The sequence below is a fragment of the Phascolarctos cinereus genome, unplaced genomic scaffold (genome assembly GCF_003287225.1).
Source record: "Phascolarctos cinereus isolate Bilbo 61053 unplaced genomic scaffold, phaCin_HiC Scaffold_7;HRSCAF=346, whole genome shotgun sequence".
Lineage (NCBI taxonomy): Eukaryota > Metazoa > Chordata > Mammalia > Diprotodontia > Phascolarctidae > Phascolarctos > Phascolarctos cinereus.
Window position 1 is genome coordinate 31,591,478 of NW_027556180.1, and position 14,754 is coordinate 31,606,231.

General features: G+C 42.9%; 1 protein-coding gene across 1 annotated transcript in view; it reads right to left on the bottom strand.

The window, feature by feature from the left end:
- SLC7A14 (solute carrier family 7 member 14) overlaps window positions 1-13,464 on the bottom strand; it is a 146,588-nt gene extending 133,124 nt beyond the window's left edge. Inside the window, exon 1 of the mRNA XM_020980348.2 lies at window positions 13,258-13,464. The gene's annotated coding sequence lies outside the window, so the exon portion shown is untranslated. The remainder of the gene's footprint in view (window positions 1-13,257) is intronic.
- Between the last annotated feature and the right edge of the window lie 1,290 nt (window positions 13,465-14,754).

The following is a 14,754-nucleotide window of genomic DNA, read 5'->3' on the forward strand; positions in this document are numbered from 1 at the left end:
GGTTTATGAACTTCAATGGAAAATTTTTTTCATCATTCTCAAATCAAAATTTAGCATGCCCTTCAATTATGAAAACTTTATTTATATATTTATTTTTAGAATTAAATTTAATTTCCAGTTCCAAATTCTTTCCCTCTCCTTTTCCCTTCCCTCCCCTAATGAGAAGGCAAGAAAAACAAAAATTTATTACAATCATGTATAGTCATGCAAAACAAATTTCCACATTAGCAATGTTAAAAAAAATGAATAGAAGGAAACATACTTCAATCTGCTCTTTGAGTCCATCAGCTCTATCTGGAGAGAGAAATTCATGTTTCATCATGAGTCCTTTGGAATTGTGGTCAGTCACCATGTTAATCAGAATAATTAAGACTTTCAGAGTTGATTATCTTTACAATATTGTTATTATTGCATAAATTGTCTTCCTAATTCTGATCACTTTACTTTGCATCAGTTCATACCAGTTTTTCCAGACTTTTCTGAAACTATCCACTTCATCATTGCTTACAGTCAATTAGGTTTCCATTACATGCACATAACAGAACTTATTCATTCATTTTCCAATTGATGGGTATACTCTCAGTTTCCAATTCTTTGCCACCCACAAAAATAGTTGCTATAAATATTTTTGTATGTGTGAGTCCTTTTCCTTTTTTTTGTTCTCTTTGGGGTAACAACCTAGTAGCATTATTGCTGGATCAGAGTTTTATAGCTCTTTGCATATAGTTCCAAACTGCTTTCCAGAACAGATGAATTAGTTTATAGGTCCACCAACAATGCATCAGTGTACCTGTTCTCACCCAGTCTCTCCAGAATTTGGTTTTTTTTTTTTTGGTCATCTTAGCCAATCTGATTGATGTGAGGTTATACTTCAGAATTGTTTTAATTTATATTTCTTTAATTATTACTGATTTAAAGCATTTTTAATATGACTCTTGATAGCTTGGATCACTTCCTTTGCAAACTGCCTGCTTATATCCTTCGACCATTTATCATTCAGGGAATGGCTCTTTTTCTTGTAAATTTGACTCAATTTTCCATATATCTTAGAAATGAAACCTTTATCAGAGAAACATGCTTCAAAGACTCCTCTCCCCTCCCCCATTTCCTGCTTTTCTTCAAATTTTAGCTGCATTGGCTTTTTTAAAAATTGTGTAATCAAAACAATCCACTTTGCCTCCTGTGAACCTCTTCTCTCTTGCAAGGTTATGAACTCTTCTCCTATTCATTGAGCTGACAAGTAATTTCTTACGTGTTCCACTAAATTAAAAAAAGATTCTGAGAAAGGATCCATAGGCTTTGCCAGACTGACAAAGAGGTCCATGAACCAAAAAAAGGTTAACAGTCCCTGATCTAGGAGAATTTGAGAAAGGAGAGATAGATTGTTTTTTGCTGGGGAGTTGGAAGAGGCAGTACCCAAGCTGGTACTTGCAGGAAAAAGGGGATCGTAACAGGCTTAGATAAGAGACAGGTACATGCCAGGCATGAGGTATAGTCTGTGCTATTGCACAGGGACAACATTGTTGGATGAGATCAAGGGACAACTAGCATTGCAGCTTACCTCACTTGAAAAGGAGTTGCAGCCAAATTGTAGAAGGACTCCCACTAAAGGCCCTGGGAACTAGAGAACCAGTGAAGGGTTTTAAAAGAATTTTATTTTTTTATTTTTAGGCAGTTGGGGTTAAGTGACTTGCCCAGAGTCACACAGCTAGTAAGTGTCTAGTGTTTGGTCTGAGGCCAGATTTGAACTCGGGTCCTCCTGACTTCAGGGCCAGTGCTCTATCCACTGCACCACCTAGCTGCCCCCCAGTGAAGGGTTTTGAGTAAGGGAGTGGCATAGGCAGTGGGACTGGGTCCTACTGAGTAGGAAGATCATTTTTGGCAGATGTAAGAAAAATGGATCAAAGTAAGCAGATACTGGGACCAGGGAGGCCCATTAGGAGGCAAGAAGTGATAAGAGCCTGAACTAGGCTGGTGGCATAAGGGAGTATAGAGGGAGTGAGGGTGGGAGACTGAGGCAAGAAAGCTTGCCACGGTAATACCATTAGGACTCAACAAGTTGTGTGGCTGGGACACGTGTGTGTGTGTGTGTGTGTGTATGTGTGTGTGTGTGTGTGTGTGTGTGTGTGTGTGTGTGTGTGCGCGCGCGCAGACTTCAGCCCTGAGTCAGCAAATGTTGGAAACTATAAGACTCAGCTCTTTCTCTATAAAATGAGAGGACTAATTAGAAGCCCCATCCAGTTCTGGAGTCCAAGGAGGCCCTGTAAGGTGTGCAGAGAGAGGTGGTGAAGGCACTATATGTCTGCCTCGTTTTCAGCCTGTCTGAGATGAGCAGCCCTCCCGTGAATCCTCGCATCTGGCAGCCTTACAGGATGCCTTCCCTGACCTAGACGAAGAAGCAGGCTGGCCATGCAGCTGGCAAGTGGCTTTGCCGTGGGTACTGATGATGCCACAGAGCAGCTGTGGGTGAAAAGAAGGAATATTATTCACCTCTCACATAGGCAGCACCAAGACTTCCACAGACTTGACAAGAGCTGGAGGTCTTGTGCTAGTGTCAGCTCCATCCTTCTTGTCTTGCTCCCCATCGTCTGTCCTCTAGCTATGCAAGTTCAAAATAGAGACAGAATGCACAGGGCCTTTCCTTTACACTGTGCTGATGACGAATGGTGCACACCAGCCATCCAGGATGTCTGGGCAGTCTGTGGAGTAATGGGGTTAAATGTCATGGTTCTTAGGAGATTGCTAGGTGAAAATCAGGGGCTTTGACTCAACTCTTGAATTCTTAGGGGCTCACTAAGGAGTTTGTAGATTATTCGAGCCATTGACTTCTGGGAAGAATGTTGGATTTGGAGTCAGAAGACCTGAGTTTGAATCCTAGCTCTGCCACTCACTAGCTGTGTGACCTTTCTGAGTCCTGGTTTCCTGATTTGTAAGATGGGGGGATTGGACTATAAAGTTCAGCATCTTTGCTAAAAGGAAGGCATGCCAAAGAAGTACCATATTAACTCCCCTTTTCTATCCTGTTATTAGTCTGATGAAAGGGACAGTAGAGGGGAAACATGAAAACTACTGACTAAAACAAAGCTTTTAGGCTGCCTACACTTTTTAGGTATCTATCCCATCAGGAAGAAGGGGAAGAGGTAGGATATTATGGACAGGGCAGTGAATTATTGTTTTGACGCTGATGATAATAATAATAATAATAATAATAATTCATATTTACATAATGCATTAAGATTTCCAAAGCACATTTACATCATTAATAAATTAACAAACATTTATTAAGAGCCTACCATGTGCCAGGCATTGTGCTAAGCACAAAAGTGAAACAGTACCTGTCTGTAAGTAGCTTACATCCTATCAAAGAAATGTGCAATAAAAACCAGATAGTTTTATGTGAGAAGGTACTAGAATGGCAGGGTATGGGGTGAATCGGTAAGGTCTTATGCAGAAAATGGTGCTTGAACTGAGTTCTGAAGTAAATGGGGGAATTTAAGAGATGCAGGCAAGGAAAGAGTTCATTCCAGGCATGGGGGACAGCAAATACAAAGGCATGGAAATGGGAAATGAGTGTTTTGTGTGAAGTACAGTAAGAAGGTGTATTCAGCTGGATTGTGGAGTATCTGAAGGTGGATAATGTATAACAAGACAAGTAAAACAGATTGGAGCCAAGTTGTAAAGGGCTTTATCTCATTCAATCACAAAAATTATCTGTATGACCTTGGGCAAGTCTTTTCCCCTCTTCTTAGCCTCAGTTTCTACACCTACAAAAGAAGGGTATAAGAAAATAGCATGACATTGGTCTAGAGGCTCTCTAATTCTTTGATTCTATACCACAAATAATTGACAAATGATCTTATTCCCAAAGGTGGAGACCATATGATAATTATATTGTACTGGCAGCATGGGGACAATTGCTTATGACTTATGGCTTATTTTTTAAAAAATGGAATGACCAGCCCATAAAAACCAGCTTGTTCATGTGCAAAACAATCCATTGGGTTCACATTTTATTGCAAAACCACCCTTTTAAGAATTGCTTTAGACTGGAATATTCTTTCCTTTGGGCAAATGAGCCATAGCTAATTTCCATGCATCTGTTTATTGACTTGCTAGTTTAGAATGATGTTTTCCTCTCATTTTTGTCAGCAACCACCAATTAAAACACTTAAAGTGAGCCCAATTATTCCTGGAAAAAGATAATGCTCAGAAAATAGTCAGACTATGATGTCACCAACTCCCTTCTAATTAATATGTGTGTGTCCCTGGCTAAGCTAAGTTCCTTCAGCATTCAGGGACAACAGCTTCTGTACAATCATAAATTCCAACCAGGTCCCCAAGGCTATGAATGGACAATTGCTTATTTAAGGGGAAAAGGAAAAGAACAGGAAATTATAGCTAACCACCGGGTTTGTGAAGCTTTTTGTTCTCCAGGATCTGCAGGATTTCAGTCCAGATGTGCTCCTACCTCCCCAGGTGAGCCAGTGGGACAGAGTTTACAGGAATAATCTGTCCATCTTTGCCTATGCTACTTGTGATGCCCAGCAGGGCTTAGTGTAGGGGTAACATGGAGAGAGGTGGATTTTTGTGTGCTGGGAAGAAAGTGGAAGGGTCTAATCTTCCTGATTCTGGGAGTATACCAGGAAACCAAGGGGAAGACCCTCATGATACTGGCAGTCTGATAGTAACAGCTACTCTTTCATATTCTTCTCTCCTTTTCTCCTCTTCCTTGTTTTTCCCCTCTATCCTTCATTTATCCTCTCCCACTCCCTCACAGCAGGAAGAAGCCAAAGACAAGAAAAATAGTGGCCCATTTGAATTGTGACCCACTTTTGGCCTTCTTCATCCCTATTGCAATTGTCTCAATCCTCCAATCCTAAGACGTCTAAGGACTTGCATAAAACCATGGTTTGCAACCTCTTTGGGCTAGTGGAGAATATAACTTCTGTTTTTTAAAAAAAGTTTTGTAGTTATTACCACTAAAGCTTCACTAAAGCCCCATCCTAATGGATCAGTGTGGCCTGGGGGTGATGCTGGATCCCACTTGAACTCAAGCTGGACAATTCATTTAATCTCTCTAGCATCATAAGATCATGGTATTTATATGGAATTATGGTAGAAAAGGCCTATGGATTTATAGGTGGAAAACACTTCAAAGAACTCCCTCATTTTAGAAATAAGGAAACTCATAGCCTCAATTTCTTCATCTGTAATATGCTTTACTGCTTCCAGGGATCTGTGATCTAATAGATACAGATATTACCTCTAATAGTGTTATATATACATCCTCATCCTGTGAGATTCTTGTCCATGTCTTCATCTCAATTCTCCATAGAGGAGCTGCCTAAAATCCTGGATGGTGCTTGGAGGCCTTTCAACACTTTGTGGGCACCCAGGGTCATTCATTCGTTATTTCTCACCTACCTCCTTTTCTGATTATGTATTTTCGAAATACGTGCTGTTAGATACTTGTACTGTGATGATGTGATTTGGAAAATCTGTAAAAAGAAGCGGGGATTCCAAGCACTGGACATTTCACAGATTTATTATGAGGAAGATACTTTTCATGCCTTGAAGTGCTATAGACATGTGTTTGTTTGTTTCATTCATTCAACAAGTATCTATTAAGTACCTACTAGGTATCATTCACTGTACTAGTTCAGAATCTATGTAAGTAGAGGCAGCTTGGCATGGTAGTGAGCCAGTCTTGAAGCTAATAATAATAATAATACCATTTACATAGTTCTTTAAGGTTTGCAAAGAGCCATATATTACATGATTTGAACCTCAGAATAACTATGTGAGTTAGGTACTATTATTATCCTCATTTTACAAATGGGGAAACTGAAGTTGAGAGAGGTCATTTAACTTACCCAAGGTTACACAGCTACTAAATGTCTGGGGCAGGATTTGAAATCAGGACCCTCTAACATTAGATCCAGTACTGTCTCAACTATTCCATGTTGTTTAATAAGACCTGGGTTGAAGCCCTACCTCTGAAACATATTAACCATGACACCAAAGGCAAGTCAATTAACTTCTCCATGAAGAGAGTTCACATACTGGGAGTTCCTTATATCAATATAATCACAGGTCTGGATTGAAAAGAAAATTTGTTGATTTGAATTCTTCCCTCTCTTCTCCACTCCCCTCACCCCCATCATGGTAAAAGATTTTGAGAAATGACCTATGTTCAAGCGAGGATTGAAAGAGGAAGTTCACAGGCTAAAAATTGCTAGTTTGCTTCAAGGGAGTGAGTTTCCTTATCTAGAGGTCTCCACATTGATGAAATCATAGGTCTGGAACAATTCTTTTTTAAGTAAATGGATAGAGGCAGCTAGGTGGCACAGTGGATAGAGCAGTGGCCCTGGAGTCAGGAGGACCTGAGTTCAAATCCAGTCTCAGATCAGACACTTGACACTTACTAGCTGTGTGACTCTGGGCAAGTCACTTGACACCAATTGCCTTGCAAAACAACAACAACAAGATGACTATGTATTTTTTAAAAAAAGTAAATGGATGGTAGGCTCTGGCAGATTCTACTGGGCTAGAAAAGCTTAAAGTATAATTTGTGTATCTGTCCTCTGAGGACCAACCCAGCCAAATTTGGTAAACCTCAGCACCAGAAAGCTGGCTAGCAAGTAATGAATGATTTCAGCCACAATAGTTTCTGCACATTGCCCACTAAGACACAGAGTGATTGTGATCTGCACTGGGGCTGGAAGTAGCCACACTATTGAACTCCCAGCTCCTTGAAGTCCTGATAGAAAGAGATATTGTGTGCTGCAAGCTTGACTCTCAATACCATAGGGATTGCTTTCATTATTTACTGGGGTATAAAAAAAGAGTAGTCCCTGAAGTGAAAGACAGCTAAAATCTAGCATTTTTCAGCTGAGAGGCAGTAACTTTCTCCTCAGCTAAAATTCAGATCCCTCTAAGCAATAAATAATCTGCTATAATGGCTTCCCTCCAAGCAATAACTAAATAAACATGGCTCCCAACAAAGAGCGTGTAATGCTGGGAGCCAGGAGATGAAGTAAATAACTTGATGCATTTTTCCTTCACTAATTTCTTTCCTCAGGAGCCAAAAACACTGCCCTTGAATGTGCCACAGCTTCTACAAGTTAGCACAAATCATAGGATCATAGATTTACAGTCAGAGGAGATCTCTGAAATAATCCAGTCCAAGACTATCATTTTACAGATGAGGAAACTGCAGAGAAATTAAGTGATTTGTCTGAGTTCCATTGGGTGGCAAGCAGCAAAGGTAGGATTTGAACCCATGTCCTGGCTTCAGGTTCACTGGCTCCAACAGTGTGGGTACTCCTTCAGACAGAGTAGATTACCACCCTTCCAGGTCTTTGTACATAGTCATCATGGGTTGCTGTGATTGAAAACATCCTGTATTTCCCTAGCAAAGGTGCTATGCTACCTCCAGATGGAGGAATAGAGACTCAGGGATGGAGATTTCTTTATAGTCATTTCCTTGGCTGAGAATCTTATAGGTCCTTCTTAGCACTCCTACAGGAACAGAGGGAAGCTAGGTGGCTCAGTGGATAGAACACTAGCCCTGGAGTCCCGAGGACCTGAGTTCGAATCTGGCCTCAGTCACATACCACTCACTAGCTGTGTGACTCTGGGTAAGTCACTTAACCCCAATTGCCTCACCAAAAAAAAAAATCAGGAATAGAGGCATCTGAGAAAAGAATTCACTTGCCTGAGAAGACAAGAAGACAATAGTACTAGGATAAAAGGCAGTGTGGTATAGTGGGAATATCAGTGGCTCTGGAGTCATTTGGCCTAGATTTAAGTCTTGCTTCTGATGCTTACTACCTTTGTGACCTTGGGCAAGTCACTTAACTTCAGTTTCCTAACATGCAAAAGTAGGGAGTTGGACCAGATAGCCTTTGAGGGCCCTTCCACCTCTTGATCTATGATCCTATAATCCAATGCCTTGGGTTCCTTCCTTGACCTCTGTGGGCCTCAGTTTCCTCACCTGTAAAATAAGAAGGCTGGGCTATGTGACCTAGATAGTCCCTTCTTGCTCTAAATCCAGACTCCTATGATATATTATTATGAAAAATAAATTAAACTAAAATAGGTTCCTTTAGAGATACCTTTTTAAAATGAAATAGGTATGTGTGTATGTGTGTGTGTGCGTGTGTGTGTGTGTGTGTGTGTGAAAGACAATGAGGTGTGCAGATAGAATGCTGGACATGAAACCAAGAAGACTTTGGTTCAAATCTGGCCTGTGACCTTCATGGCTGTGTGACTACAGACAAATTGGTTCACAACTCTGAGCTTCAGTTTCCTCATCAACAAAGTGAAGGGCTTGAATTCGATGACCGAGGTGGTTCTTTCCAGCTCTAAATTTATCACCTTAGGAACCTAATGCCCTTGATCCCAGTTTGCTGCCCCATTTATTCTCTTGAAAAGTAGATTATCCTTATCAGCTCTTCAAGAAGATGAATAATAGGACATCAATGAATAATGATAACACAACAGAATATTGTGACTGGATTGGTTCATGTCCAGGACAGTTTTCTATAATACGTGAAAATCACATTGTCATCTGTACCATAAAAAAACAACCACCTGAACAGCAACAGATTGGTTTTTGTTGTAGAAGATGATATAGAATGCCTCTTGACTCCCTGAGGATATGATGATGGTGGTGGTGGTGATGATAACAATGATGCTAATGATACTAATAACCCATGATTGTATGACTTTAAGTGCTTTCCTCACAACAACTCAGTGAGTTGTTGAGTTGAGGTAGTTAGTCAATGTCCGTGGATTGTGTAACATAGATTGCACAGGCTGAGAGGTATAGGATCAGACAGACTGCCAAGATATGTGACTAATGGTAGCACCCCACTTAAATTTGTGTTCATGGCTTTATCTGCTCACACCCAGGGAGAGTTAAGAACATAGCATGACATTACTAAAGTGCTTTGGACAGGATCCCCAAGATAAAACTCTATTTTTTGGTTAAATTAATTGCCTCCAATTATATTCTTGGGTGCAACAGAAGAAAGGGAGAAGTTAGGTAAGAGAAGCAATGCAAAGAATGGCATACACAAGAGAGATGTCTAACTCTAGTTCTGTAAATCTAGTGTCCTAGGGCCAGAAGAGGAGGTGGGTTGGTTGGGTGGCAAGAGTGAGGACAAGATAGTTTGTGCATTCCATCAGTACTCATGAGAAGTCAAGATATTGACAAGAAGGTGCCCAGCATATTGGGTGAATTCCCTGTGAAGGACTTATGGGAAAGTATGCACAAAAGTGGTACAGAATGAGCAAACACAGACAGATTAGGCTTTGCATTGTTGGAAGGAGTACCCATCCATAGCAGACAGGTAATAGACCTATTGGAGTATCTGTATCTTTATGGCTTAGAAGATGAAAAGAAAGCTTTTCATTAAGTGTTAGTGACATTTCTTCCAAACTAATTCCCACTGAGAAATGCAGATAATTCTTTTATTTCCCATGTAAAGGTTGTTACTATGGTGGAGGCATTTTTGAGGGTTGAGCCAATGTATTTGGGAGGCTTGAATTCACATACTCTTAAGCATCCTGGTAAGCAAATGAATAAATCAAACCAAAGCTAGCACATAACAGACACTCTATTAAACCATAACTTTACTAATGAGAATCAAAATCATGGGGATTCCTCCTTCCACCACACACTACTCAGAAGGGTGGGGTAACTATCAAAACAAGCTCCTGTTTTAGTAAAACAACGATAGGACCTGCTGAATATATTTAGGCCTCAGTGTACATTCAATACAATCTCCTGCATCTTCTCCATCTGCAAGGCTCTGCAATTAACATGGATATTCAGAACAATGACCCTTAGCACCACAAAAGCCTCAATGACCACAGAGTCTCTTAGGTACCCTACACTGGCTGACTAAGGAGGGAAAATGGACTTGGGTATATTCAAAAGATCTGCAAAAAAAGAGGGTTGAAATCAATGTTATGTTTAAATTAAATAGACAATTCATTCAATCAGTAGTCCCTGAATGTTCTAGTTAAATGAAGCTTGATAGTCTTTGATTTTATCTTGGAAGGGGTTGAATTCCTTAAAAAAAGACGAGTTCAATGGGCACTGAAGCAAATGCTTAGTTGTCTGCTAAAAGACTACCAGAAAACCCTTCTGACTCTAACTTGAAGTCTCCCAGAAAGTCTGCGACACCTATGACACACCCAACAAGTGGTCATCCAGTCTCTAGTGAGGGAGATTCCATTGCCTCCCAAGGAAGCCCATTTCCTTTTGGACAGCTCCAATTGTAGACCTACATTTGCCTTTCTAAAACTTCCATCCATGGCTCTCATCTGAACCCTAGGGCCCAACAGAGTAGACCTAATCCCCTTTACATATAACAGCCCTTCCAATACTTACATAGAGCTGACTTCTCCCAGTTTTCTCATCCTCAGGCTAAATATTTCCAATTTCTTCAACTAATCTCCATCTATGATATGATCTTCAGGCCACTAGCCATCTTTGTTGCCCTCTTCTGCACTCCTTCTTAGCTTGTCAGAGCTATTCCTACAATGTAGCACACAAAATTGAACATAGTACTCCAGGTGTGGTAGAGTATAATGAATGTTACTTCTTTTATTTATTTTATTTATGTCACTCTCATCACAGCTTAGGATCACATTAGCTTTTGTGCCTGCCAAGTCACACTGTTGACTCATATTAAATTTGTGGTCCGTTAAAAGTTGGATATTTTTCTTAAGGGAGATGGACTAGACAATGTCTAAAGTTTTTTTAGTTCTAAATTTCTAATTCCACCAGATTTGGGTTCTGTTACTTGTTGTGACTTAGAAAAAGAAAGGAAGAAAGAAAAAAAGAAAGGAAGGAAGAAAGGAATAAGAGAAGAAAAAGAAAGGAAAGAAAGGAGGAAGAAGGGAAGGAAGAAAGAGGGAAGAAAAAGAAGGTAGGAAGGAAGGGAGAGAATGATGAGAGGAAAGCATGCCTCACTCTGTTGAAATCCACCCTCTCAGCAACTCAAAGCTTCATCTCTTAAACTATGTTCCAGAAAATTGTTCTAATCATTTCTATGCTACTCATAGCATCAGAAATAAACTTTTTAAAAAGTGCCACTATTACACCCACACACAATTGCGTAGTACAAAGAATCAGAAGATTTGGATCCCAAGTCCTAGTTCTGTTGATGTGTAAATTTAGGCAAGCCACTTACCCTCTCTGAACCTTACTTTTCTCATTTGTAAAGTGAGAACATAATACTTGGCCCTGCTTCACAGGTTTGTTAGAGGGGAAATGCTTTGTAATCCTTAACTAGCAGCATAGCTGTAAGTTATTAGGAAGAAAACAACACAGAACAAAATGAGAGGGAAATAATACAAATAAATGCTAATGAAAACCCCTAGTTTTCAGTGACCTATTATGTGGAACCCAGGCACAAAGACCTCATCCTGTATTTGTCCATTTGCCTTAGACTTACTCAATACCACAGAATATTTACCATCATGATATCTCAAGCTGCTTTCTTAACACTTGAACGATGAAGCACATAGGAAAAAGAACACAATTTCAGCTTCTCCTTCCTCATCCTTCAAGTTACACCAGTTAGATCCCAGGGTGATACTCTCTCCTAGCTTCTCCTCCCAGGGGAACAAAAAAGCGCCCCCCGATCCCCAGAGTCCCTGGAGGCCAAAGAGAACAGACTCAGTGGAACCAGTTTACACGGCTTCTCCCTCCGTTTTTAACGCAGTTTCTATTTCAGGGGAGCCTCTCATCCTCTATTTAAGGAGTGCTGATCATCCCTGAGGATGAGCTCTCCCCGGTAGAAGTTTCAGAACCTAGGACAGCAGCCACTCCCTTCTGGGCACTCTGCAGGCCAGGCAAGCATTCTCGCTAAAGCCAAACCTTTGCTAACCTACTCCCCGGACTCAGCACCTGCTTCAACCCTCCGAGCACGAGTGGGGGCACCTTCTCCCATCTTTCCGATTGGTTAGGGGGCTCTTGCCCAGAGACTACGACTCCCTATCCCCCTATGGTCAGATGCTGGCGTTTCCACTTCTCCCTCCCTAGGGCTGATCAGAACTGTGACGCTCAGTCCCTTTGCGTTACGCAGCTCCAGACATCAATGAACCTCGCTCGGGTCTCCAGGGAGGGAGCCAGGAGAGAGCCGATGCCCTGTTCAGGCTGCTGCCTCCGCCTTCGCGGCAACGTCCCTTGCATTTGATAGCACAGGGCTTTCTCTCATCAAATGGATTATCTTTTGGGCGCTCAAAAACATGGAACAGGAAGAGGGGGTGGAGGTGGTGAAAGAGGTCGTGATGGGTAGAGGTGGGTGTCGCTGCCCCTAACATGGCCCCTTCCTCCAGTGTCCTATTTGCTTGTAGGAGAGAGAGGGATGTATTGGAGAAATCCTCTGAGAGTGAGTGCCTTAGCTGGGGCAGATACGGGGAAAACGAGTGATCAAGACACTTTTTCTAACACGTCTTTCTTCTTCGCTCCCCCCTCCCCCACTCTCCCCCCCGCCCAGACCATTGCCTGGTCAGACATTACCATCCCTGTCCCCACTCCGCCCCCTTTGGCCAGGTCCTGAGGAGGAGGTGAGCAGTGGAGCTAGGCCAGGTCAGCTCTGGTTCCCTTTGAAGAGTTTGCTCTAGTAAGAGGGCAAACTCGTCCCCTTCCTAGGTCTTTTCTCCTTTTGGGATGCAGCCGGAGAAGGGCCCCTTCCTTCCTTGCGTGTTGTGTCTGTCCTACGGCAGAGGAAGGAGCAGAGCGCAGAGGGGTGAGGGAGGAAGGGAGGAGGGGGAAGGTGAGGGCGAAGAGAAGGCTGAGGCTTGCTGGCCAAGAGGAGAGGAGGGATGGAGAGGAAGCCCTTACTCTTCTCCTGCCTCCATCCTTCCGCCTCCTGGCTTCCAGGCGGCGTCGGCTTAGTGCCTGAAGAGCTTGGGCAGCAAGGCAGAAGCCCTAAGCTAAAGTCTCCAGTCCCCCACAACGCCAACACTGTCCAAGAGATTTTCCAAGGCAGAGGATCAGAGATCTGCCCTCCCCCCAAGCACCTCTGCCCCCCAGGGGATCCCTCCCAAGCTAGAGCAGTAGAGCTTACAGCCTCCGCGCCATGTTCCCCCTCCCCACCTCCCTTTAGCACCGTTCCCTCGGTTAATTCAGGAAGATGTTGGGAGGGAGGAATCAAAGGGTAGGGGGTTCGATGGAGGTGGAGAATCAAAGGGTAGGGATAGGAACCCAGACCTTCGAGGAGACGGCTTACTCACCTGGCCGGAGGATGCAGGAGGTGGAGGACTTGAAACTGGTGGCCGGATCTGGGAAGCAGCCCCTGCTGTATTGGCTTCTGTGTGTCTGATGCTTGTGTATACGGGGGTAAGTGTGGGGCTGCGGGTGATGGGAGCAGAAGGGAGGAGGTGGTGGCTGCCTCCGCCGCCACCGGGGAAAGCTGCTTCTCAATTATTCCGAACGCTTTCCCTCCCCCTTGCGGCCAGGCGATCCTCCCTCCCTCTCTCCCGCTCCCTCTGTTTCTCCGCCTCCCTTGTCACGTGGCTAGCCCAGCCCCATGTATTATTTAGCTTGAGCCTTTCACCAACGCCCCCATGAAGCTGTCATTGCTGCCAGCTCTCCGCACCCTAGGCAGGTCCCCCTACCCCCGCCCTTGTACCTCGCCTCCCTGCGCTGTGGTTGACACCACAGGGTCCCAGAGTAAGTCAGCTCTGGCTTCATCATGGTGGTGGTGCAGTGTTTGGGATGGGGAGGAGGCAGCTGGAAATGGGAGCAGTTTCCTGTCCTGGGAGAGCAGGATAGGGCTATGCAGCATCTGTGCAGAAGGCAACTGTTCTCCCTTCTTCATAAAAACCATTTGTCAAGCTCCTGATTGCATGTGGTGGGACTGATTTTGAATCTGGCCAAAGAGAATTTCCAGGGGCCAGTCATTACCCTCTAGGACCTTACACCAAAAAATGAATCACAGAATTCAAGATCTCCAAGGAATGCGGGATTCATAGGAGATATGTCCAACCCCTATACGAAAAACAATCCCCTCTCCCACAAGTCCAACAAGTGGTCATCCAACTTTTGTTTGAAGACTTCCATTGAGAGGAAAGCCACTAACTCCTGAGGCAGCTCATTCAGTTTTTGGACGGGCTCTAATGCTTAGCAAGGTTTTTCAGACATGGCACATAAATCTGCCTGTAGACAACCTCCACCCTTTGCTCCTACTTCTGACATCTGGGAACTACATAGAACAAGGCTGATAAATCATTTCTTGTAACAGTTCTTCAAATTCTGGAGGACAGTTTTTATGTCTTCCCCAAGTCCTTTCTTTTGCAGGCTAAACATTCCCATTTCGTTCAACTTATCCTTGTGCATGGCATATTCTCCAGTCTTCTCACCACTCCTGTACATCTTCCATTTCCCTCATCACCACAGAAAAGGGGACAGGCAATGAAGCTCTAGGGAAAACCAAAGGAGATTTTGCTGATCTGCAGAGCTCAGCCTCTCCTTTTTTACTCTTCCCTTATCCCAACTCCCATTTTCCTCCAGTTAAAGCACATTCTTTTATTTTTCTCCCCTCCACCTATCCTCCTCCACAGCAAAATTTGTTCTTAGGAAAAGATCTGATGGATCTCAATCATTTACACCTCATTGGAGATGCTGAATTACCTCTCCCAAGGGATATCTGCATTTTAAACTGAGCTCTAAAGGTGGGATGACAAATTTTGTCCTCCATTAAGGAGATTTCAAAAATTAGCCTGAAGGGG